Consider the following 27,950-nt stretch of genomic DNA (forward strand, 5'->3'; position numbering starts at 1 on the left):
CATTATTTAGTTTATGTGTCGCATGGTTATTTTCCCTTCCAACATTTAGAACTTTGCATTTGTCTATATTAAACTGCATCTGCCACTTCTCCGACCAATGAATCAGTCTATTCAAATCATCATGGAGTGCTCTAGTGTCCTCATCAGAATGAATTGGAAGGCCTATTTTGGTGTCATCAGCAAATTTGCTTATGTCGCTATTTATTCCCTCATCTATGTCGTTTATGTAAATTGTGAACAACACCTGTATCAAGAAAGTCACTAGACTCAAGATTTCCTGTTATATTGTTTCAATCAATTTGTCTAAAGTTAAAATCTCCCATTATCACAACATTTTCATATCTAGATGCCTTATGAATTTCGTCCCATAACAGCTTACTGCACTCCCTATCAAGGTTTGTGGGCCAATAAATCACACCCAAAATTAATTTGTCACGACCCAGGAGAAACTGTAGCCAAACAAGTTCTGTGTTCGATGTTTCTAATCTCTTATCATGTTTAAGACAACAATTTAAAGTTTCTCTGACATACATCGCCACTTCACCCTTCCTGTTGACCCTATCACTGTGGAATAGTTTATAACCCTGTATGTTGCATTCACAAGGCATATTTCTATCTTTCAGGTTGAACCAGATCTCTGTTATACCAAATAATATGTATATTACCTACACTTGAAGGTAATCTTAGCTCATCCATCTTATTTCTCAGACCCCTACTATTTGTATAATAAACCTTAAGGGAGCTAGTCACTTGTTGCCCTCTGCTATCTCTCTTTGTTTGTTGATCAATTGATTTGCCATTACTAGCAACTTTATTTTGAATATTGTATTTTAAACATATCCCTGAGGTATCCCGGTAATAACTCCTGTTTTTAACCCTTATACTGCATCCTGATTGTTTCCCATAAACACCCATAAATCTATTATCTGTCATTTGAAATTCTTAGACAAGTCATCAATTACCCTCTCAATCGAATTGGCTAATGCAACCACTCCATCCCCAGAGAGATGAACCCCATCCCTTGCATACATATCACGTTTGCCAAAGAATAGGTCCCAGTTAACAATGAATGGGATTGCAAGTTCCTTGCAGTACCTGTCTAGCCAGCAATTTATACCAATTGCCCTAGACATCCATTCATTGCCCACTCCCTTTCTAGGCAAGATGCTACATATGACTGGGATCCCTCCCTTAGACCTAACTACTTCTATGACTGACCTGTACTTATCCAGCAGCTCCTGTCTCCTGCCCTTCCCAATGTCATTACCCCCAGCACTAAGACAGATAATGGGCTTGTTCCCATTACCTGACATAATATTATCCAACCTGCTGACTATGTCACCAACACCAGCTCCTGGGAGGCACACTCTCTGTCTGACCTTTCTGTCTCTGTTACAAAAAGCACGGTCCATATATCTTACCTGAGAGTCTCTCACAATCAGCATATTCATACCTTGATTAACAGGGGAGTCAGAGGTACCTTTAACCTCACTAACCACTTAAGTACACTCGTCTTGGAGAACAGAGAATCTATTTCCTACCTTCACATATTCTTTATTAACCCTCTTTATCTTCCTTCTTCCTGAACTGTGACCCACTTGCCACTTAAAGCGGCTGCCACAAGCCATGATGCTTGGAAACAGCCCACGCTAACTCCCAAGAGCTTAGGCAGGTATGACCGCAGGTAACCACTGACCTCAGCGTACTGAGAGAGAAAGAGAGAGAGAGAGTGAGAGAGAGAGAGAGAGAGAGAGAGAGAGAGAGAGAGAGAGAGAGAGAGAGAGAGAGAGAGAGAGAGTGAGAGAGAGAGAGAGAGAGAGAGAGAGAGAGAGAGAGAGAGAGAGAGGGAGAGAGAGAGAGAGAGAGAGAGAGAGAGAGAGAGAGAGAGAGAGAGAGAGAGAGAGAGAGAGAGAGAGAGAGAGAGAGAGAGAGAGAGAGAGAGAGAGAGAGAGAGAGAGAGAGACAGAGAGAGAAGAGGATGTTGCAGGAAGGCTGGATCTCATATTCACCTTGAACAGTTCAGACATAGGGGATATCACAAACGAAAGACCCCTTGGCACTAGCGAACACGACGCCCTGAATTTTGAATACAATGTAGAGTTAACAGTGGTGAATGCAGCAACACGAGAATGACGGGATAACTAAACTTCAAAAAAGGCGACTACATAGGAATAAGGAGTTTCTTGCATGAAATACAGTAGGAAACAGAACTAGAGGGAAAGACAGTAAATGAAATGATGGGACGAGTGACCACTAAGTGCAGGGAGGCAGACGAGAAGTTCATACCAAAGGGTAACAGAAAAAATGGTAAGACCTGAATGAGCTCATGGTTTAACTGGAGACGTAAAGAGGACAAAGGCAAGTGTGCTAGAGGAGAGAGAGAGTACAGAAGGCAAAGGATTCAAGAAAAAAGGAGTTGAGCAGAAGAACCAGAAACTAATATACAGGGTTAAGGAGAGAGGCCCGGAGGCAATACGAGACTAACATTGCATCAAAAGCAATGTACAAGTCTTTATAATTATGATTCAGGACCAGAAAGGAAACAGAATTATAAAATTAGGCATGAAACACATTGATTGCCAACCTCCAGAGAACAAATGACGTCACTTCTTGTGATATCATCTTTTATCCGGTCGAGACCAAAGCTTAGATCATAGTTTGATTATTTTATTACAGTTATTATCTGGACTAGGAAAATACGGGAAATAGAAGAAGCAAAGTAACCACGTAACCGATGCAAGAATACTCAGAGATCATTGATTTTTAAACAAGTTTACTGTTAAGTTTTACATATTCTCTCATATTAACAAATAATTTTTGATCATTATGTGCATAAATGTAAAATGCACCAAATTTGTGGAATTTTTTTATTATTTTTCGAGTAATTTGTGTAATAACTTAAAGGAATAACAGAGTTTATATAAAGTAGTGTAGGAGTGTATCTTTACCGCGACTTTTGAAAGGCATTAAGTCACATGAGAACCTAAATTCTCAACAACTTCCTTATTTATTGTATTTAGTTAATTAAGTAAAATGTAATCAGTGTAATTTAGAGGAAATTAATATTCTTACAAGGAAAATTTATTACACACTTGGACTTATCTCAAAATTTAAATAGATGCGTGTGTGTATAAGATAAACCTTTGGGGCCTCGGAAAATATGATAGAACATAAACATTGAGTGTTGGAGGATTGAATCACAGGTCATCGAGGGCGAGAGAAAGAGTATCGGCAAATATTGATGACCATGAAATAAGTGAATATAACGTGTATCAGGAAGGGTCCAGGTATATAGTGAAACTATCAAAATAAAATAAGGGTGATTTGAATGAAAAACAGGTGTTACTGGAGATTTTACATTGAATGTCATATGTATAATCAATGTACGTCTCCTAATGTGTATTACAACTCACATAGCAGGTAAGATAGCTAGTTATTGGCCAATATTAATTACTATCCTGTAGGGAGGCATTAGGATATGACACCAAGACGATAATTTGGTAAGATATATTACCTGTTTTTTTGTATTGGGACTTCGTAATTCATATTTTTAATTATTTGTAAAATTATTAATAATTTCACAATTATATAGGAAAACTTCATAGACTCAATAAATTACATGAAACAAGTCACATAGCTTCATTCAATCATCTTTCATGTATAGTCACCTAAATAAACCAAGTTTAACTGGCTTAAATTTTCATAATAAACATTCAGGAACAATATGTTCCTAATCTAAGTTCGCGAAGTTAAATTGGGCATCTGAGACGGAGGGGAGTGAAGGAGGGACAGTGCCACATTGTTACTTAAGTGCCACATTGTTACTTAAGTGCCACATTGTTACTTAAGTGCCACATCCCTCCAAGATACATCTGTATCAGTACGTTAATAACTGTTTTAGATGTGTCAGAGTTCTCTCCAGATATGTGGGTCTTAACATTCCAGACTGTGTGCTTGTGAAATTCACCCATATAATTTCTTACAAAACTAATTATGTTTGTGTTGCAGTGAAGGAGCATATTGAAAGAAACTTTTATACTAATACTTTTTCTTTGAAAGATAAAGCATGCATGTTTTCTGTTAAGCTTAGATGATATTTCTTGCCTCCTGTAGGATGCATAGGTCTGGAGGAGTCACCAGAAAGATGATGCTGAAGTTACTGTGGCTGCTGATGTTGTTATTGGAGGTAGGAATCTCGCAAGAGTTTACCAACACTTCGTCAACAGTTTACCAACTCTACGCGGAAAATCAAAGCTGTGGTACAGTTTTCAAGAGTACCACAGTGTTCTCCGTTGTCTCCTGTGCTCTGATCTGCACTCCAGGTGATACTTTCCTTATTCCTGCTTGATTAAAATATATATTTTTTCCTAAAATGAATGAAGCCTTATCTATTTTCTGATTAAATTCTATTTCTAATTTATATCTGATGCTACAAAATTTAGTATAGTCCCTCGTGCTTTTTGAAACCTGATCCTTGAAGCAAGAAGAATTAAAATATCTGAATGAAAATAAATTTTTAGAACACATTTCGAAGTATATAGGACCATTATCACTCTAAGTGAAAGAAAGTGAGTAGATGTATAAGATAAGATAAGATAGTATTACTAATATGACACTTTGTAGAAGTTCCAGATAACTCATATAAATAAGTAGTAACTATAGGTAAAGATGGAAAAAATACGTAATTATTTATATATTGAGATAATAACTGAAGTAGAAACATGAATAAAATTTAAACTGAATCAAAGATGGAAAATTAAAATAAACAAACGATACGCAGCTGCTAAAGTATGGTAGACACAGTATGGATTCCCGGCTGTTAGAAATCGTACCCAGACTGTTAGATCTATTCTACCTCCAAAAACGTCTTATCTAAGTGGAATCACCCAAATAATTTATTCTAAAAAAAAGAATTAAATTTTACACTACGTTTCCTGAACAGTATACTGTAAACTTACCAATTTTATTATTGGTTGGTAGACAACAACCATCCAGAGAAGTACTACCATCCTGTGGTACAAGGATGATAGACAACAACCATCCAGAGAGGTACTACCATCCTGTGGTACAAGGATGGTAGACAGCAACCACTTAGGGAGGTACTACCATCCTGTGGTACAAGGATGGTAGAGAGCAAGAGGTACTACCATCCTGTGGTAGTAGGTTGGTAGACAACAACCATCCAGGGAGGTACTACCATCCTGTGGTAGTAGGCTGGTGGACAACAGCCATCCAGGGAGGTACTACCATCCTGTGGTACAAGGATGGTAGACAGCAATCACCTAGGGAGGTACTACCATCCTGTGGTGGTAGGTTGGTGGACAACAACCATCCAGGGAGGTACTACCATCTTGTGGTAGAAGGATGGTAGAGAGCAACCACTCAGGGAGGTACTACCATCTTGTGGTAGTAGGTTGGTAGACAACCATCCAGGGAGGTACTACCATCTTGTGGTAGAAGGATGGTAGAGAGCAACCACTCAGGGAGGTACTACCATCTTGTGGTAGTAGGTTGTAGACAACAACCATCCAGGGAGGTACTACCATCTTGTGGTAGAAGGATGGTAGAGAGCAACCACTCAGGGAGGTACTACCATCTTGTGGTAGTAGGTTGGTAGACAACCATCCAGGGAGGTACTACCATCTTGTGGTAGAAGGATGGTAGACAGCAACCACTCTGGGAGGTACTACCATCCTGTGGTAGTAGGATGGTAGACAGCAACCACCCAGGGAGGTACTACCATCCTGTGATAGTAGGATGGTAGACAGCAACCACTCAGAGACGTACTACCATCCTGTGGTATTAGGTTGATAGACAGCAACCACCCAGGGAGGTACTACCATCCTGTGGTGGTAAGTTGGTAGGCAGGAACCATTCAGGGAGGTACTACCGCCCTTCCAAATGCGTCTTAAACGGAAACCTGTCGTTGTTTTACACAATGGTAAGATTGCTGGTGTTCCTTACTTTCTGTCTAATAAACACACACGAAAACAGGTGCGTCTTGCTACTTCTACCACTTTGGCACACGAGTATATATACACAAAAATCTGAATTGTTTTCTATTATTTAAATAGTTTTTGTTCTAATCTAGTCCCTTCCATCTCCACGAGGATGTGGCAAAAATCTTTCCTACTAAGAAGCGGTTAACATGCCATGAACAATTTGCTAGTTACCCTTTTTCCTGTATAAGTTACTAAAAATAAGAAAAACTTTATGAGATTGGGATGTTTGAATGTTGTTGATAAGAAAGAGATGATTGCCAATGTTGTGAATGAAAAGAAGTTGGATGTCCTAGCTTGAACCGAAACAAAGATGAAGCGAATAGGGGAGTTTCAAGGATGAGAAAAAAAACTGATTAAGTCAGCAGCATCTGAGAGTAAGAGCTAAAGAATGGGTAGCAATAATATTAAAGGATCTGTTATGGAAGGAGAAGAGGCAATATAAATGTATAATTCTAGAATTAAGTGGATTAAAATAAGGATCAGATGCCTAAAGTGAGTTATAATAAGTGTTTTTGCACTTGGAGAAGAGAGAGTGTAGAGAAGAGAGATTTTGAGAAAAGTTAAATAAGTGTTTAGGAAAAAAAACTCCAGACTCTCTGATCGCGGTTTCTATCCCCTCCCGTGGTATGGCTTGTTTGCAATCGTGCTATTAGGATTTCTTGAGTCAAGTGTTTAGGAAGTTTTGAACTAAGTGAGAGGGTAATTAAAATAGGGGATCCGAATGCTAAAGCCGGAAAAACGGTTATAGACGGTGTGGTAGGTAAGGGTAAGTGGGGTGCCAAGTGTAAATGAAAATGGAGGACCTTTGACTGAACTTTGGGAAGAAAGGTGTTTGGTAATAGGTAATACATATTAAAAAAGTGATAAATAAGTATAGAAGATATGATGTAGGCATAATGACAGTAGTTTGTTGGACTATGCATATTAGATAAAAGGCTGGTGAGTAGAGTTCAGAATGTGCATGCTTATAGAGGGGCCACAGATATATCAAATCATACTTTAGTTGTAGCTACAGAAAGAGTAAAAGGAAAATGGGATGCACGAAGAATGGCATCAGCAGATGAAAGAGAGATGAAGGTTTTTAAGCTAAAAGCGGAGGCAGTTAGGGCAAAATATAAAAAGAAACTAATGGAATAAAGATGGGCTAGTAAGAATATAGGTAATGAGGTTTGAAAGGTATAGAGTAAATTTAAAAATTTAGTGTTAGAGTGTTCAGCAGAAGTTTGTGGTTACAGGAAAGTGGGTGCAGAAGGGAAGAAGAGCGATTGGTGGAATGATGATGTAAAGAGAGAAAGTGTTAGTATATGAAAGGTTTTTACAAAGTTGAAATGGTACAAGAAGGGAAGAGTATATGGACAGATAAGATTTGAGGTTAAGAGTGTGGTGAACGAATGTAAAAGGAGAGCAAATGAGAGAGTGGGTGAGATGCTATCAACAAATTTTACTGGAGATTAATATGCTGAGAAAGCCTAGGAAACGAATTGATTTGACAGTTAAAAATAGAAGAGGACAGTTATTAGATGGAGAGTTAGAGGTATCGGAAAGATGGAGGGAATATTTTGAAGAACTGTTAAATATTGCTGAAGATATTGAGGCTTTTATTCTGTGCACTGGGCATGGAAGTAAAACATTTTGTAGGAGTGAGGAAAAGTCACTTCTGAGTGTTATGAAGGCACATGAGGCATTTGGTAAAATGGAAGGGGTTAAAGCAACTGCAATTGATAGAATAAATGGCTTGTAAAGTGCAGTGGGAATCCGAAATGATCACTAACGCCGAAAGAGACATACATGTAATAAGGAGAAGAGTTATGAGGATGGTACACAACTCGGCGGTAAAAATACTAGCTGAGTCTAACAAATGACTCCGGGCAACATCGTCAGGGAACACTGCCGCGAACCCAACACTGTCAGAAGATTTAGAGCCATCTGTAAAAGCAACAACGGCACGAGTATGCGACCGGTAGTGATCAAGAAAAAGAGAGTGAGAAGCAGCCGTAGGTATGAGAGCTTTAGCACACGGCAGTAGGGGAGAACAGACACGAACCGTCGGAACATCCCAAGGGGGAAGGGAAAAGGCAGACACTACATGAACATACATGAGAGGCAACTGGAGTAAAGACCGGAGTGAGTGATGAAGAAAAAACAGACTGAGGAAGCAGGGGCACCGATCAAATAATGGTCTTTTACTAACGTCTGAGACCCATCTATCCGTAGAAAGAACACGAAAATCATGAGCCTCTTCACAGAGGCTTTCAATAGGGGATGAACGAAAGGCACTAAGGTATAAACGCAAACCTTGACGATGAAGGGGATCTAGCTTTGAAAAAGTTGCAGGAGATGATGCAGAATAGACTTGGTTGCGATAATCCAGCTTCTACAAGACTAGCGCAAAATGCAAACAAAGGAGAGTCCGGCGATCTGCCCCCCATGAGCAATGCGCAAGAATTTTAAGGAGGTTCAGCCGACCATGACAGACTGCATTCAAAGAGGAAATGTGAAATTTCCCTGTCAACTGGCGATTGAATAGGCCAAGAAACTTGACCGTATCACATTCCGGTATACGTGAGCCTTGTAAATACAATGAAATGTCTGGCCAAGAGGACGTCTAGTGAAAGTAATAAAATGGGTTCTCGCACAAGAAAATTTAAATGCAAGAGAAGGCGACCAATGGTAAACACGGTCAATCGCATCCTGTAGAGAGGCGACAGTTAGCGTCTGGGTAAGCTATAGTGAAGTCATCCGCAAAATGCGATGACCAAACTTGTGATAGATGAACGGACGGTAGGTCATTTATTGCCAAGAGAAAAGGGATAGTGCTAAGGACACAACCCTGTGGGACTCCCTTATCCTGAACCAATTCTGAGGAAAGCGAAGCGCCTACACGGAGGCCTAAGGAGTGAGCCTAGGCTAAGATATTATACCTCCAATTGGTGTCATATGCCTTCTCGAGATCATAAAAACACTGCCAGGACGGAGTGTTTATTAGCAAAGACAATTCGCAAGTGGAGCAAACGATCCAAAGCAGAGTGGCCCTTGTGAAAGCCACATTGGTGAGAAGAAAGATTATCGCAAGTTTCCAAATACCAAATCAGACATCTGTTCACCAATCGTTCCATCACTTTGCAGACTATACTGATCAGAGCAATGGGAAGATAGTGAGAGGTATCAAGCCCCAAAGTGAATGGCTTGCGAAGTGGTAGTACCATGGCAGATTTCCATTGTAGAGGGAGAACCCCTTGCGTCCAAATAAGATTGAAAAGACGCAAAAGGACTGTAAGGGCTGTAGAATGCAGATGTTGTAGCATACGCAGATGAATATCAGGCTCAGCTGCCGATTACCGGCAAGCGGAAAGCGTGGATTCTAGCTCCATCCCGTTAGTAGAGAAATACATGGGCGATTGCTCCCTGGCAGACGTAGAAGCGAGAAAAGAGGGACAGACGTGAAGCCATTGGGAGACACGGACAAGATACTCCCGATTTCCATGGCAACTTCAAGAGGTTCCACAACACTAACACCAGCAACCCGCAAAACGGGAGCTGGGTCCAGAGGGTACTTGCCACACAACTTCCGTACCTTCTTCCAAACCGCACACATAGGGAAAGTCGAGGTAATGGTAGAAACGTTTTCTTGCGTTTAGCGTCGCGTATGTCGGGTAAGCGACTTTTAAAATGCAGATGATCTGCGGTCCGATTATATCCATAATGGCCCCACGCAGCACGTTTCAAGCGCACTGCACGGGCACATGGTATTGAGAATAAGGGAACTGAATTTTTCGGTCTCTAGGTTCTCCATCAAGAGGTTGGTGGGTACAGCACTGAGCAGGCTACCCATTGCCATCCCAAAGTTTTGTTTGTAACAGATGTCCTCATATATGAAGAGGTTAAACTTAACACAGAGATCCACTAAACTGATGAAATGCAGATGTAACGGGAGGTCGTGGTTATCGGTGATCTTCTGTCTCAGAATATTTATTGCAGTATCAGTAGGAACGTTGGTAAAGAGGACTGTGCCAGTGCAGGAAGCCATGCTTTCATTTTAACATTCAGGATCGAAATGCGAGGGAGGTCACCTGAGTATTTGGGGTGGGCCACGCTGACAGCGCCTAGTAGCTCTGAGAGGTATTTGACAAGGTTTACCTAGAGTTTACCTGGAGAGGGTTTCTGCGGTCAACACCCCCGCGGCTCGGTCTGAGACCAAGCCTCACGGTGGATAAGGATCTGATCAACCAGGCTGTTATTACTGGCCGCACGTAAGCTGACGTATGAACCACAGCCCGGTTGGTCAGGAACTGACTTTAGGTGCCTGTCCAGTGCCTTCTTTAGACAGTCAGGGGTCTATTGGTAATTCCCCTTATGTAGGCTGGGAGGCAGTTGAGCAGTCTTGGTCCCCGGACACTTATTGTGTTGTCTCTTAATATACTCGTGACACCCCTGCTTTTCATCGGGGAAATGCTGCATCTCCTGCCAAGTCTTTTGCTTTCGTGTGCAGGTTTGATACCAATCCCTCCAGGACCTTCCAAGTGTATATTATCATGCATCTCTCTCGCCTGCATTCCAGGGAATACAGATCAAGGTCCTTCAACCGTTTCCAGTAATTTAGGTGCCTTATCGTGCTTATATGTGCCGTGAAAGTTCCTTGTCAGGTCTGTGATGTCCAGGTCTGTGTTTTCGCCAGCCTTGAACGGGCCGTTTGTGTACAGCAGTATTCCAGCCTAGACAGCACAAGCGATTTGAAGAGAATCATCATGGGCTTGGCGTCCCTAGTTTTGAAGGTTCTTATTATCCATCCCATCATTTTCCTAGCAGATGAGGTAGATGCATTGTTGTGGTCTTTGAAGGCGAGGTGTTCTGACATTATCACTTCCAGGTCCTTCACATTACTTTTCCGCTCTATTGTATGGTTAGAATTTGTCGTATACCCTGATACATTTTTAATTTCCTCAAGTTTCCCATATCTGAGTAGTTGAAATTTCTCCTCGTTGAATTTCATATTGTTTTGAGTTGTCCATTAGAAGATTTGGTTGATGTCCGCTTGGAGTCTCGCGGTGTCTTTGATGGAGGTCACTGCCATGGTAATCCGGGTGTCATCCGCAATGGAACACACGGAGGTATGACTTACATCTCTGTCTATGACAGAAATGAGGGTAAGGAATAGAACGGGAGCGAGTACTGTGCCTTGTGGAACATAGCTTTTTACCATGGCTGCCTGGAACTTTACTCTGTTTACTATTACTCTTTGTGTTCTATTTGTCAGGAAATTGTAGATCAATCTACTAACTTTTTCCGTTATTCCTTTATCACGCATTTTGTGTGCTATTACACCATGGTCACACTTGTCGAAAGATTTTGCAAAGACTGTGTTTACTACATCTGTATTTTGTTTATCCTCTACAGCATCCAGGTAATTTGTATTGTGGACTCCATATGTCCAAAAAGGGATGCCAAGCTTGTGACTTAAGAAGTCCATTCAGCGAGGTCCACTTCAAACATTCAGGTGACCTTCTATCTCGCATCTAGCAAATACAATACTGCCACCGGACAGGAATCGAACATTTAGCCCGGCTTGGGAGGTTAGCTTGGTTCCCAGGAGCCGGGCTAAATGTGCCGGGTTCGATTCCCCGCTTATCGCAGTAAACAGTAAACAGGTGATATCACAATATGCAGAGCAATCACTATGAAAAAAAGAGTAAAATTCCAAGTACTTTCGTGATTCCTCACATCATCACCATTTGTTGGGAAGGTTCTTTGGAGATTTGATGGTTGAAGATAAACACACTTGGTAGATATCACTTATATTGAGAGTCGTGAGGGGAGTATAGCCCAGCCTACCTGTCTCACCTATGCCTAAACTGGAACTGAGAAAGGGACAAGGTGACTCCCGCCCACAAGCGGCACTGTGTGACGTCACATGTTAGCCGCTAAGTCTAGCAAAGGGTCGTCTATATAATACATATGGATGGTACTAACTATGATTTTCAGCTATGCTACACAATATATACAGGGGATCAGCAACTATGCTGACAGTAAAAATAAAAAAATAAAAAGGAAGACAAACCACGGTACGGGCAGGGATTGAACCCGCGGTGTGTGAGTCGTAAAACTCGGCCTGAAGTTTTACGACTCACCTCGGGTTCAAATCCCCGCCCTCACCATGGTTTGTTTGCAATCGTGTCATTACGATTTCTTGAATCATGAGCAACAGGAAGATATATAAGAAACGAGACTACACCTCACAGTTACCTTACAACACTTGACTTTTTATGATAATATTGGTAGGTAGTCAAGGATCCGTGAAACACACATTATATGCTACCCAAACATTAAGAATTTAACTTCTCTAATGTAACCTAAATTCTTCCCAAATCTTATTAATTATAAATGAATCCAATCTGTATAACCCAAAAGCAATATTCATATTATTTTCAAAAAAAAAAAAAAAATTGCTGATACTTAATTCTGTTATATTCCTCTAGATCTAGATCTGCTAGATACAACCTTCTCTGCTTTTTAAAAATAAATTGGATGGTTAAAATCTTTCACATACATAAACAGAGCATTAGAATCTTCTCCAGTTCTAATGCGATATTTATGTTGATTTAATCATAGTTTAAGACTTTTACCAGTTTAATCGTAATTAATCTTTATCTTATATTTTTCAAAACTCTTCTAGCCACAACCATCAGTATTTCTGGGGGAATTTTTAATCAAAAGTTCTTTTTACTGTATCACGAATTTTAAATACAACTTTGACATTAAAATTCTTAAGAAGAGAAGGCTTATCAACCAAGTTTTCCTGGTAAGGGAGAACCAACATATATTCCTTTACCATGAAAACTTGGTTCATATGCCTTCTCTACTTACGAATTTTAATATCAAAGATGTATTTAAAAATCTCGATACAGTTATAAAACTTAAATATGTCGTTCCGAATACGTAAAACGCGATTTTGACTTAATTAGCAACGTTCTTCTTGCGGAAGACGGTAAGCGAAAATTTGTGTATGCAGTAATTTCGCAAAAATCATTCTGATCCTAACGAAAAAAAAATATAATTCATTGTTTTTGTTTATTATTAAGTTAATATAAACTTAACTAATATATTTATTTGGATTAGACTCAATTAAATTGCGCTTGTTATAATAAGGTTAGGTAAATTTTCTAAGGTCCTTTTGGTACAAAATTATTAATTTTTATATTAACATAAATGAAAATCATGTATCTTTGAACGTATAAGAGAAATTTAAAGAAAGAACTTAATTTTAAACAAGTTCATGCAAATTGACTAATTTTACTTATTCGGCACTACAAAAATAAAAGACCAACAGAAAGGCAGATAAGGACAAGTTTACATCTCGTGGTCAACTCACAACACCTGACGATTTTGCTATAATGTAGGTAGGTAGTCAAGGACCAGTCAAACACACCATACGTTCTACCCAAGTTTTAAGATTTTTACTTGTCTAATGTGTCATAATTTATTCCAAAATTTTATTAAAATGTAAATAAATCCAATTTGTATAATCCAAATAAAATATTCATATTATTTTAAAACTATTTTTTATGACACTTGATTCTGTTATATTTCTCTCGGTTATGAACCTGATTTATATAACTTTTGGAAATCAATTTGATGGCTAAAATCTCTCACATGAATAAACAGAGCATTAGAATCTTGTCTAGCTGGATCTGTTACGAGTGTAGAGGTTCGTCCTCCTTCTCGTACAGTACCTTCTTTCCCTGTCCCCTCCCAAGTTTCTTCGTCTTCTGCCCCCTTCCAGGTCGCTTCCTCTCATGTCCCCTCCCAAGCTTCTTCCCCAGTTACTTCTACCATTTCGTTCCCCCCTACTTTGGTACAGTCCATCGTCACCCCGATCTTTATGCACCCTCCTTCCATCTCCAGTATTGTAGCACATACAACGTCTTTGTCCTCTGAAACACTTGAAGCTATCTCAGACTGTATTGAGGAGACCATTGAAGGACACTGATCCACCTCCTGTTCCTCCTCTTCACTCTTCTCCATCTCCACAACTCCTATCTTCGCAGCGTCCTAGTCCTCCGCTGCTTAAAAGCTTTCTGCTGCCTCCACTGTAGACTTTTCTAACCCTACTAGTCCGTAGATACCTCTACCTTCAGATTTTTTGTATCTTTCTCCGCGGTCTCAGAGGTAACCGGGGTGAGCTCCAGGTATTGCTCTCAAAGTATTTCCTTGATTGTGTTTGTTTACAAGAACCCAAATTATGGTCCACTGTTATCTATCCCATCTCTGGCTATAATTTGTTATACTTATCGGATCCTTTTCCCGATGGATCCTTTAATGAAAGCACACTTCTTATACGCACTGGTATTGCAAACCCTCAGCTCTTTGTTCATAATTTGCTGCATTACACTGCAGCCCATATCCATTTGAATAAGTGGTATACAATCTGTTCTTTGCATTTCTCTCCTTCTCGGGCATTATCTATCACAGATGTTGCATTTCTGGTTTCTTCTATACCGCCATCACTTCTGTTACTTGGCGATTTTAATGTCCACCATTTCCTCCGGGGGGTCTCACTGTCACTTCCGTGGCATTCAGTTAGAGAATTTTCTCACTTCTCTCCCCCTCCATGTTTTAAATGCGGGTGTTCCCACCTCTTTTGATCCTCGTACTCATTCTTTCTCTTGCATCGATCTCTCGGTTTGCTCTTCCTCAACTGTACTTGACTTCACCTGGTCTGTCTGTATACCCCTGCAAAGGATTGAAACTTCAATCCTCTGCAAGGGTATACACAATCCCTTGTAATGACTGCAGCAAATTATATGTCTGCGAAACATCAAGAGACCTCCAAACACGCATTTCAGAACACCAGTATGCAGGCAGATCTGACGATCCAAGGAATGCCTGTGTTCGACACCGAAATTCACACAACCATTTAATCAACTACAGAAACGCAAGACTTATCGCCAGAGAAGACAACACTCAATACTGAAAAATTCTGGAATCATCACTTATCTGTATATCCAAAAACTTCAACCAGAACAACGGCTTCCAAAACATCACTGAACCCCTTGCCAAGAAACTTCTTCATAGCTATCCCACATAGTAGAAGGTCTACCCATATACTTATCCAATCTCTTTTTAAAGCTACCCAAGGTTCTAGACTCTATCACCCTACTCGGAAGATTGTCACATGCAGCATTTTCCACCTGATCCCAGCATTCTTATCCTATAAATACTAATGTACCTCTCACCCAGGTACATCTGTTTGTGACTTGATGAAGTCCAGTACGTGGGCGAAACGTTGTCAATAAAGGATCACATTATACTGCTTAAGTGTTTATATTTCCATTGTATCGTTATTTTATACCATTTATTTCCATGTTGTAGCATTGTCTTTCATGGACTGACAAATGACAGATTTCCGGGCGAAATAAGTCACAAGAAGACGAGTTGCACTCTTTTGTTGCCATGTGGGTGCCGAATTTTTGGGATGGTCAAAAATGTACATCCCACATGTTTAATATATATATATATATATATATATATATATATATATATATATATATATATATATATATATATATATATATATATATATATATATATATATATAAGGAATTCGCAAGAGCAGGCGAAATATACACAAACTCTGATCTCTGGCTGAAGGAGACTCGAACCTACGTGTAGACAGCCTGTACTGTCTGCACAGGCAGCCCATGCTGTCTGCCAGCTCAATTCATATTTCACGCCACTAAAGTGCTGCCCTCTGGGCCTGTTCAAGTCTGTGGGAAGCTGGTCCCACATGCTCTCACTCAGCGACCTAGCAGGAAGACACAAGGCCTACTAGCTTTCTCCCTCTCGTGGCATGGCCTACCCGGGCCATGGGCACAACACACAAACCTGTGTATCACCACTACTTTACAAATAAAGTAAGAAGCCTCGGGAAGAGGTATCATTCACGCACCCGCTTTCATCGTACCAAATAATTTCGTTATTAATGGTGGGAAGCGGTGGTCGCAGCAGTTGTTTGCTCGGAGAGAGGAAGGGATGAAGTCATCTTCACTTCATCACCCCATGCAAGAAGCATCCGTCTCTCAACGAGTTATCCTGATGTCGTGTCTGCACGTTTCAGCATCCAGACACAGGTACAAGCAGGATTCAGCCGAAATTTGCCGAATTTCTTCGAGAATTGTAAGTGGCGTCCCAGTGACCCCACGCTACAGCGTCCCATGCTGTTTCCTCAAGTCACGTGTTCAGCGTTACTTGTATGTTGCTGTTGTTGTTCAGCTCAGCACAGCTGTTTCAGCAAGCCAGAGGTGAGTTTTGTGGTGATTTCTGCATCCAGTGTGTCTCCTTGTGTTTGTGGGTGGGAGGAGGAGGAAGTGGCCAGATGCTCCCTCGCCGTACACTCACCCACGCTCCTCGCCACCACACTACCATACACTCACCACTACTCACTCCCTCTGCTGTGTTTTCTGCTGTTTTCCGTGTGAAATGGTCGCCAGAGCTGTTTATCCGAGTGCCTGAGGCCACTCGAAGCCACGTGGATCTGCAGGCCACGTGGATCAGCAAGCCACGTAGATCAGCAAGCCATGTAGATCAGCAAGCCACGTGGATCAGCATGCCACATAGATCACGACACCACGTGGATCACGATGCCACGTGGGGTGTGGGCGAGGTCACGTGGATCTACAAGCCACGTGGGTTACCAAGCCAGATGTCCCAGGCCACATGCTGTGGTCTGCTGCCCACATCACATTGACGTCACCGACGATGCTGCCCGACTTCATGACGTCACGATGTCTGCCTGACATCACCTCGAGATGTCTGCTGATGTCACAGTGCTGCTGACGTCACCTCGCGACGTCCCGCCTGACATCACACATGTCACATCGAGTGTTTCTAGTAATTATTTCAGTATTGTCGAGATTGAGAGAAGATATGTTGTGTGTTAATTAATTCCTCTCGGTCAGTGTTCTCACATGTTAGAGTAGGGCTTAGTGTCAGTTTTGTGCACAGAAAAGCATCATTTGCTAGTTTAAGCCATGTTATACTGCATGTACTGTGGGTGTGTGTAGCTTCCGTGTGTCCAGTGAGGTCTGAGCCAGACCTGAGTAGCACCACTGTGCTAAGTCACCCGGTGTGACCAGCACATTTGACAGCTGATATTAGTCATCCCTGAGAGTATGAGCCCCTTGTACAGAAAACTCTTATGCTCTTCGCGCATAGATGTTCTGCAGAATCGTACCTGCTACGATTCCCATCGATATTTGTTTCACTTCACCTCCAGACCTTCAGAATGCAGTTATATGTAGAGAAACAAGTCTGGGGATGCTTAGACCAACCTCTGCTATAACTCCAACTGCCGAGAGAATAACACTCGTCAAGCCGCAGTTAGCCCTGTCGGCAGGAGCTGTGTCAGCCTCGTGTCACAAGCTTCAGTGAGCAGCCTGCACGAAGAGATGTCACTTCGACTGCTAGCTCGCTCACTGCAGTCTGGTGTATGATGTTACGACTTCCAAATGTTTCACCCAGTCGTCTCTGCCATGACTCACTCCACGCTCGCCGGCAGTGACAGCCCAGCGATAGTACCAGTCGAGAAGTGTCCTCCTGAGTCGCTTGCCAGGAGTCCTGCCCAGTTGCCGAGTTTTGACGATGCCTCACTCGAGGGCACCAGCATGTCATGCCCCAGGTTGAGTGAAAACCTGCAGCAACTCCTACGATTACTGCTTCACCGTTCTAGAGGAGACTACCCTGTTACGTCACAGCTCAGCTGCAGCGATGTCTCCTGTGTTGCAGTATGTGTCCAGACGCAGGAAGGCGTGCAGTGATGCCCTTCGACGCTCACTGCCTTTGATCACGATGTTTAGCACACCCCACATATTTTTTTTTCCTTCCCTGTAGGAATTTTTTTTTTCCATGTCCATATGTATATATAAGATTTTATTTTGTATTCTGTGCCCTGTTCCTAAAAGAGAGAGAGAGAGAGAGAGAGAGAGAGAGAGAGATTGAGTTTTTTTTTACCGCCAGACATGGTCGGGACGACCATATGGCAGGTGGCCGAGCATACGTAGACAGCCTGTACTGTCTGTACAGACAGCCCATGCTGTCTGCCAGCTCAGTTCATATTTCGCGGCACTAAAGTGCTGCTCTTTGGGCCTGTCCAAGCCTGTGGGAAGCTGGTCCCACACGCTCTCACTCACACAGCGGCCTAGCAGGAAGACACAAGGCGTACTAGCTTTCTCCCTCTCGTGGGATGGCCCCCTGGGCCATGGGCACAGCTCACAAGCCTGTGTACCCACCACGACATTTACAAATAAAGTAAGAAGCCTTCGAAGGCGTTTATCATTAACCACCCGCTTTCAGCTCTACCAAATCCCTTGGAACAAGGTACGCAGTGCTGTACCATTCTCACCACACTGGACCAATACCTTGGCATCCAGCTTGCGCTAGACGTTTGATCCAAGGCAGCCAGCTTTCAGGGAGAGGGCTTACAGCATTGCGTACCTTATTCCAAGGATCGTAGGTTCGAGTCTTCTTCAGCCAGAGATCAGTGTTTGTGTATATTTCGCCTGCTCTTGTGAATTCCTTGCATTGTTAAAATCTCTAGTAAGGCTGATGCATGCAGGGGATGAGATGAAAAGCTGTAAGCCTTCTCCCTGAAAGCTGGCTGCCTTGGATCAACGTGTAGCGCAAGCTGCATGCTAAGGGATTGTTCAGTGTGGTGTGTGAATGGTATAGCACTGCATACCTTGTTCAAAGGTTCGTAGGTTCGAGTCTCCGTCAGCCAGAGAACAGTGTTTGTACATATATATATATATATATATATATATATATATATATATATATATATATATATATATATATATATATATATATATATATATATATATATGTATAACAGGTGGGACGTGCATTTTTTACCATTCCTAAAAGTGCGGCACCTACATGGCAACAGAAGAATGCATTTCATCTTCTTGTGACTTAAGGCGTCATGGATTAAGGCGTCATGAGTTTTCGCCCACCATGAGGCAGGCCAAAGCAGCATGGGTTCGAGTCCTTGGCTAGTCGCAGTGTTGTTATTGATCACAATACCACTCGTTCGTAGGCACAATAATATAAAATGCTGCTCGTTGTACTCGTACACCAAACAGAGACTAGAATAAAATTAGCCTAGAGTCATCGACACCATCGTATGTCCTTGGATAGTGAATACAACATCCAGTTCCGATGGATGCGCTACTCTTAAGGATTGTATGGTCCAGTGGATTAATGCGTCATGAATTTTCGTTGAGGCTGGCGAATAACAACACTGCACTAGCCGAACCCATGCTGCTTTGGCCCGTCTCATGGTGAGCGAAAACACATGACCCCTTAGACCACTAGACCACACAATCCTTAACAATGGTGCATCCAGCCAAGGACATACTGTGGTGTTTACGTCCCTGAGCTAATTTCATTCTACTCCCTGTTTGTGTACTAGCTCAACAAGCAGTATTATTGTACCCACGAAACGATTGGTATTGATCATTGAGACGGGCCAAAGCAGCATGAGTTCGGCTCCTTGGCTAGTGCGGTGTTGTTATTGATCAATACCACTGTTTTGATGTACCCCGTGTCCATATCTCACTGTGTAAAAACCTCTATGCACATAAAGAGCCCCAAAATTTGGAATTCATTATCAGTAAATACTAAAGTAACCAGGTCTGAACACCAATTTAAGCCACTTACTCACCTTAAACTAAATACTCAATACTCAATATTTAACTTTACCAAAAAATCTCCCAATTACCTAAATCTTAAAACTTCAAATTTAGACTCCCAAAGTTCATAGATTATTAATCCTACATTGTAGAATAAATACCTACCCAAAACAATACTGCCTTACACCCAATTGTAACATTCTCATACTGCAAACTACTTTTAACAACTCACAATGTTATATTCCCATCATATAATTTCAATATTTATTATTGCAACTGTTGTAATTTGAGTGAATTGCTGTCGACTATAAATAAAAACAGATGTACAACTTAAACAAACTATGATCAATTTCTTTAGTATTAAGTAGTCATTAAGCCATTAAATTAAGTCTGCCCATAATACCTAGGCATGATAATGACTCTTTGCTCTGCAACTCATTATTGTAATTTCATAATCTCAATGTAATCTTCCAAAGAAATAAAATTTGTTTTTGTTTTTTTGTTTTGTTTTTATCTTTAAACGTATAAGAGAAAATCGTGGCGAGAGTGCAGATACTGACACGCTTCTGAATCGGTGGATATAGTTTGTTTCAAACAGAGGCTGCTTCGTTTCACGAGATATATTCTGTATGTTGTCTAAATTTAATACTTTCAGAATGGCAGTGTGTTGGGTTCGGAATCAAGGCTCTTGGGGGGTCCTGGAGAGTATGTGAGATGGTCAACATATCCTCCAGCTGTGTCTCACAACCCAACTTCAATTTTTATCTGGCTCAAAGTTTTATCCCAACATCCTCAGGAACTGAGACAACTATTGATGCATCGGCTTCTACGGTAGCAACGGTTTCTAGCAGTGAGTACCATTAGATCAGTGAATATAACAAATGCCAACTCCTCACTCACACACACACACACACACACACACACACACACACACACACACACACACACACACACATACACAGGGGAACAGAGGGGGAGGGGGATTTGCACTGCTCATCAAAAACCAATGGAGTTTTGAGGAGATGGGAGGGCTAGTTAGAGGCGTAGTGGACGACTACATAGTAGGACCACATCAAACTGGGGGTTCAGAAATAATGATAGCAGTGATGTACAACCTGCCACCGAACAGCAGGAGGCCAAGATAAGAATGAGGTGAGAGCAACAGAGCGATGGTGGACACACCAGGTGAGGTGGGCAGAAGGGCCCATATGAGCAAGGCAAAGTTACTCATCATTGAGGATTTCAACCATAAGGAGTAAAAGGACACAAGTGCAACTAATGTGACATTTTATCGTGGCAACGTTTCGCTCTCCAGGAGCTTTGTCAAGCAGTTACAAACAGTACATGGACACAGAGGGTATATATAGGCTCAGAGTGAGGTGCAATACTAGTGGTAGTAGTAGTAATACGATATGTTAGAACAATTAACTTGCACATGAGTAATGGATATAGAAGCTATTTCTTGGGAAACATAAAAATTGGTAAGACAAATATTTCTATTGGAGGCGGGATAGAGAAAGCCTGTTTCAATATTCATTCTCTGTAATGTGCTTGTGTAGTATTAACAGGAGAGACTATGTGATGGCAGGGTTTACTGTTTTCAGGAGGATTTTTGCTAAGACTTCAGAGATGGTGAAGCTGCCTTTGTTTTGTTTAATTGTATTAGAAACAGCTATTAGTGAAGATTCAAGGCACTTGCGTCTGCAGAAATTAGTTTCTTTGAACACTAGTTGGGCGTCCCTGAACTTCATGAGATGATTGGTGGAATTTCGGTGTTGTACACAGGCGTTGTTCAAGTTATCGTTCCTACATGCATAAATGTGCTCACTGAGGCGGGTGTCGAGGTTTCTTGCTGTTTCACCTACATAAATCTTGTCACAGCCTCCACAGGGTATAGTGTAAACCCCTGCGTTGACTGGTTCGTGGTGCTTGGATTTTGTTCTGGTTATATCCTTTATCATTGGTAGGTTTCCGATAAACTTGAAATTTTAGGCTGTTGTCTACTTTGTGAATGAGGACGTCGAGGAAAGGTAGCTTGTCATTGGACTCTTCTTCTAGTGTCAACTGGATCGCCGGTTCAACTGCGTTGAGCCTTGCCTGTAGATTCCGTACATCAAAACGTTTGGAAGTTATTACGAGGACGTCGTCCACGTAACGTAACCAAGTGACGCTTGAAGGGATGATGTTGGCGAAGTGTTCGGACTCTAGGTGTTCCATGTACAAGTTGGCTAAGACGGCACTAATGGGGGACCCCATTCCCATGCCGTAGGTTTGTTTGTAGAGCCTGTTATTGAAAGAAAAACAGTTGAAATTAACACAGAGTTCAATCAAGTCAACAAAATCTCAGGGAGGTAGAGGAAGATTAAGGTCCTGATTGACTTTACGTCGTAGAATCTCGATGGCTTTAGTGGTAGGTACTTTTGTGAAGAGGGAAGTCACGTCCAAACTGCTTAGTTTCTTGATACGGATGGAGAGGTTTCTGATGCAGTTGAGAAGGTCGCCTGAATGTTTACGATGAACGGGGCTGATGGTCCCCAGAAGGCAGGAAAGATGTTCTGCAAGAACTCCGCCAACATAATCCCTTCACTTGGTTACGTTACGTGGACGACGTCCTCGTAATAAATCCCAAACGTTTTGATGTACGGAATCTTCATGCAAGGCTCAACGCAGTTGAACCGGCGATCAAGTTTATACTAGAAGAAGAGTCCAATGACAAGCTACCTTTCCTCGACGTCCTCATTCACAAAGTAGAAAACAGCCTAAGATTTCAAGTTTATCGGAAACCTACCAATAAAAATGATCTCACACACTTCTATTCCAGTCAAGATACTAAGACCAAAAGAGGCATCATCATCGGATTTTTCCTAAGAGCATACCGAATTTGTAGTCCTGAGTTTCTTGACGAGGAATGTACATACATTCACCGAACCTTCACAGATTTACATATTCCTTCCTTTTTCATCAAAGACTGCAAGAAAAGAGCTCTTCATATCATTAATTCTCCACGCACCAACACCACTCCCAACAAAGTTATAATTCTTCCCAACAGCCAGGTTGCACTGAACGTTTCAATAGTACTTTCACAAGCTAACACCAGAGTCGCCATCGCTTCCAGCACTTCAATAAAGGATCTAACCAGAATAAAATCCAAGCACCACGAACCAGTCAACGCAGGGGTTTACACTATACCCTGTGGAGGCTGTGACAAGATTTATGTAGGTGAAACAGGAAGAAACCTCGACACCCGCCTCAATGAACACATTTATGCATGTAGGAACTATAACTTGAACAACGCCTGTTTACAACACCGAAATTCCACCAATCATCTAATGAAGTTCAGGGACGCCCAACTAGTGATCAAAGAAACTAATTTCTGCAGACGCAAGTGCCTTGAATCTTCACTAATAGCTGTTTCTAATACAATTAAACAAAACAAAGGCAGCTTCACCATCTCTGAAGTCTTAGCAAAAATCCTCCTGAAAACAGTAAACCCTGCCATCACATAGTCTCTCCTGTTAATACTACACAAGCACATTACAGAGAATGAACATTGAAACAGGCCTTCTCTATCCCGCCTCCAATAGAAATATTTGTCTTACCAATTTTTATGTTTCCCAAGTAATAGCTTTTATATCCTTTACTCATGTGCAAGTTAATTGGTCTAACATATTGTATTACTACTACTACCACTAGTATTGCACCTCACTCTGAGCCTATATATACCCTCTGTTCCATGTACTGTTTGTAACGGCTTGACAAAGCTCTTGGAGAGTGAAACGTTGCCACGATAAAATGTCACATTAGTTGCACTTGTGTTCTTTTACTTTACATATTGTCGGTAATTCTACCACCAACTTTATTACAACCATAAGGAGATTGTGAAAATCTGCAGTAAAAAGGGGAAGAATAGACGTGGTGCTCCAAGATGTTTGAGGTGATACTAGAAAACTTCATGTACCAACATGTTAGGGACACAACTAAAGAGAAAGAGAGATGATGAACAATTCAGAAACAGGGAATTTCACACACGAAAGGCCCATAGGCGCTGGTGATCACGTGGTCCACAGTTTTGAATTAGTAGTAGAATTAACAATGGAGAGTGAAGCAGTACGAGAAGAACGGGATAAACCAAACATAAAAAAGGGGACTACACAGGTATGAGGCAATTTCCGAATGAAGTGCAGTGGGTAAGAGAGCTAGAGGGGAAAACAGCAAACGAAATTATGGAACATGTGACCACAGAGCGCAAGGAAATTGTGAAGCAGTTCATGCCATGGGGCAACAGAAACATTGGCAGAACTAGTGTGAAACCATGGATTACCGGAGGTGTGCAGAAGCCAACGCCAAGTGTAATAGAGCATGGAAAATGTATAGAAGGCAAAGGACTCGAGAAAGCAGGAACTGAGCCAAAGAGATAGAAATGAATATGCATGAATGAAGAGAGAGACCCAGCATTAGTACAAGAATGACACAGCATCAAAAGCCAAATCTGACTAAAAGTTGTTATTCAGCCACAACAGGAGGAAAACAGCAACCAAGGACCAGTAAATTAGTCTAAGCAACGAAGGAGGGAAGCTCACAAGGAACAACGAGGAAGTACGTGAGTAGCTCAGCTCACGATTTAGGGACGAATTCACAGTGGAGACAGAGAATCTTCCGACAAACTGAGGTGGTAGACTGCACCAGCAAACGATGAACATAATGCACACAACTGAGTAGGAGGTGAAGAAAGTGTTTGAAAACTAAATATCTCGAAGGCAGAGGGACAAGATATCTTTGGGTCCTGAGAGAGGAAGAAGATGCACTGTTGGAGCCACTAACAAAAATCTTCAACAAATCTGTCGAAACAGGGCAGCTGCCTGAGGTGTTGAAGACAGCAAACGTACTTGCGATTTTTAAGAAAGGAGGCAGAAAGGCTTCACTAAACTACTAGCCAGTGTTGCTGACATATATAAGGTATGTTAAGTTACGGACAAGATTATCAGAAGAGTGGTGGAACACCTAGAAAGGAATGGGCTCATATATGTAAACCAGCACGTTTTCAGCAAAGGGAAATCCTGCGTCACAAGCCTACTTGGGTTGTAACACAATGTGACATAAGTAAGGTGAGAGAGAGAGCGAAGGGTGGGTAGACTGCATCTTCTGTAAGAAGCTTTTCTACACAGTACAATACCACTGGTTGAAAAGCTAGAGGAGCAGGCAGGAATGGCATGGAAAGTACTGGTTCAAATGGATCAGGAAATACCTTAGAGAAAGAAAACAATTGTGCTGGTATGTGACGAGTTATCAGAGTGGTGCATGTGTCGAATGGGGTTCCAAAAGGATCAATCCTAGGTCCAGTGCTGTTTCTTACATTTGTGAATGACATGACGGAAGGGAAAGATTCAGAAGTGTCCTTATTCGCTGGTGATGGGAAGCTAATAAGAAAGAAGGACGAGGATCAGGTAAGCCTACAAGAGGATATGGAGAGGCTGGAAGCCTGGTCCACCAATGGCTCCTGGAGTGTAACCCCAGCAAGAGCAAAGTTATGAAGCTTGGGAAGGGTAAAGAAGACCGCAGATGGAGTCATTCACGACACAGTACACCTTGTACGTCAGTCTCATATTGAAGTATGTAGCACCAGTATGGAACCCATACCTGGTCAAATAAGTCAAGAAATTAGAGAAACTGCGAAGGTTTGAAACAAGATTAGTCCCGGAGCATCTGGGTATGTCCTATGAGGAAAGGTTAAGGTAACTCAACCTGACGACACTGGAGGACAGGATGGATAGGGAAGACATAACAACGTACAAAATACTGAGAGAAACTGTCAAAGGTCGATAGGGACAGATATTTCACAGATGAGACACAATAATGGGTCACAAATGGAAGCTGAAAGCTCAGATGAGTCACAGGGATGTTAGGAAGTATTTCTTCAGTTGAAGTTGTCAAGAAGTGGAACAATTCAAAGAGTCATGTAGTGGAGGCAGAATCTACACATAGCTTTAAGAAGAAGTACGATAAAGCGCTTTTTGGCAAGGAGTGGACATAGTAGCGACCAGCAAAGAGGCTGGGCTAGGAGCTATGAATCGATCCCTGCAACCACAATTAGGTGAGTACACACGCTGTCATGAGTGTAACAGCCACAGCAAGGCTCCCTGATTCATAGTATTTTTAGTGCTTATGTAGTCTCTAACAGAGGTCAATGATCATGAGAGTGTCAATAAACAACCCAAAGTCGGAACGGAGATGGGAAGACCACAATTTCATATTAAATTTGAGAGCGCCAGTGTCTTGTAGAAGAGTGAGGGCAGAGAGGTCTACTATGCAGGTTAGTGATCATAAGTGCCGACCCCAAAGTGAGAATGTACAGAGAACTTTCACGGCACGCATAAATGCTATAAAGCCCCTTAACTTCTGAGAACAGTTGAAGTCCCTTGATTTGTATTTCCTGGAACGCTGGCGAGAACGATACATACTAATATATACTTGGAAAATGCTGGCAGGACTAGTCTCAAATCTTCACACGAAAATCACTCCCTTTGAAAGCAAAAAACTAGGCAGGAGATACAACATCCCCCAGTGAAAAGCAGGGGTACCACAAGTACACTAAGAGCCATCACATTAAGCGTCTGGTGCCCAGCACTGTTCAACTGTCTCCCAGCACACATAAGGCGATTACCAATAGACCCCTGGCTGTCTTCAAGAAAGCGCTGGACAAGCACCTAAAGTCAGTACCTGATCAGCCGGGGATTAGAAAGCATTTAGCAAGTGAGACAAGAAACAAAGGATGACAAAAATCCAAGAGGCAGAACACCAGCATTGTGATCATTCTCAAGCATGTGCTGCCGCCTATTGCTAGGTTTGGTATCACAAAATACGGAAAAAATGTAAATATCAGAACAGAAAAGTGAAAACTTTAAAGGGACTAGTGGAATACATATGAGTGTAGTTAGATAATCAAATTAGGCGCCAAAAAAGTTTTAATTATCTGACGCAGTACAAGAGCAGCAGCAAGGAACACTAGAAGCCCGTTACGACCCACTTTACTGCCAGGAGTGCCAGTACGACAGCAGCAGCAAGGAACACTAGAAGCCCGTTACGACCCACTTTACTGCCAGGAGTGCCAGTACAAGAGCAGCAGCAAGGAACACTAGAAGCCCGTTACGACCCACTTTACTGCCAGGAGTGCCAGTACGACAGCAGCAGCAAGGAACACTAGAAGCCCGTTACGACCCACTTTACTGCCAGGAGTGCCAGTACGACAGCAGCAGCAAGGAACACTAGAAGCCCGTTACGACCCACTTTACTGCCAGGAATGCCAGTACGACAGCAGCAGCAAGGACACTAGAAGCCCGCTACGACCGACTTTACTGCCACAAGTGCCGGTACGACAGCAGCAGCAAGGAACACTAGAAGCCCGCTACGACCCACTTTACTGCCACAAGTGCCAGTGCGACAGCAGCAGCAAGGAACACTAGAAGACCGTTACGACCCACTTTACTGCCAGAAGTGCCAGTACGACAGCAGCAACAAGGAACACTAGAAGCCAACTACGACCCACTTTACTGCCAGAAGTGCCAGTACAAGAACAGCAGCAAGGAACACTAAAAGCCCAGTATGACCCACTTTACTGCCAGGAGTGCCAGTACAAGAACAGCAGCAAGGAACACTAGAAGCCCAGTATGACCCACTTTACTGCCAGGAGTGCCAGTACAAGAGCAGCAGCAAGGAACACTAGAAGCCCGTTACGACCCACTTTACTGCCAGGAGTGCCAGTACGACAGCAGCAGCAAGGAACACTAGAACCCCACTACGACCCACTTTACTGCCAGGAGTGCCAGTACTCACCTATTCTGTGGAAAATGATCACGTAAATAGCTACAGGCATTTTTGCCATAATTGAAAGTTAGGGATCCACTCACTTGTAGAGAGCTTGTGAATCAGAAACAAAGTTATTAACATTCAATAATGAACAGAGGAATAGAGGATTAGTGTTGTAACGTCAGTACGCAGGCACGGGAAGACAGTATAGGTCTCTGACACACACATGCACATAATATGCACACCCACGCATTCTAGAAAATACAAAAACATTCTAGAACATGAATGATAAGAATACTCTACAAACCCAAAGAGCCAGCGCAGTGAATTGAGATGTTAGAAGATTACTAACATCAGTGTGGATGTAATGAAGACAGATCTCACCCATGCACTCACATATATATAGAGAAAATAAGTGTTAATCATGTCATATATATCAACTAGGTCTGTATAAGGTGTATTA

At 41.9% G+C, this 27,950-nt stretch overlaps 1 long non-coding RNA gene across 2 annotated transcripts in view; it reads left to right on the forward strand.

Moving 5' to 3' along the window:
• Nucleotides 1–20,528, forward strand: part of LOC128688072 (uncharacterized) — a 41,906-nt gene extending 21,378 nt beyond the window's left edge. For both annotated transcript variants that reach the window (XR_011391095.1, XR_011391096.1), the window contains exons 2-3: nt 4,114–4,322; nt 20,340–20,528. This is a non-coding gene — a long non-coding RNA (uncharacterized lncRNA). The remainder of the gene's footprint in view (nt 1–4,113; nt 4,323–20,339) is intronic.
• The last annotated feature ends 7,422 nt before the right edge of the window (nt 20,529–27,950 follow it).

This window comes from Cherax quadricarinatus, unplaced genomic scaffold, assembly GCF_038502225.1.
Source record: "Cherax quadricarinatus isolate ZL_2023a unplaced genomic scaffold, ASM3850222v1 Contig196, whole genome shotgun sequence".
Taxonomy (NCBI): Eukaryota; Metazoa; Arthropoda; class Malacostraca; order Decapoda; family Parastacidae; genus Cherax; species Cherax quadricarinatus.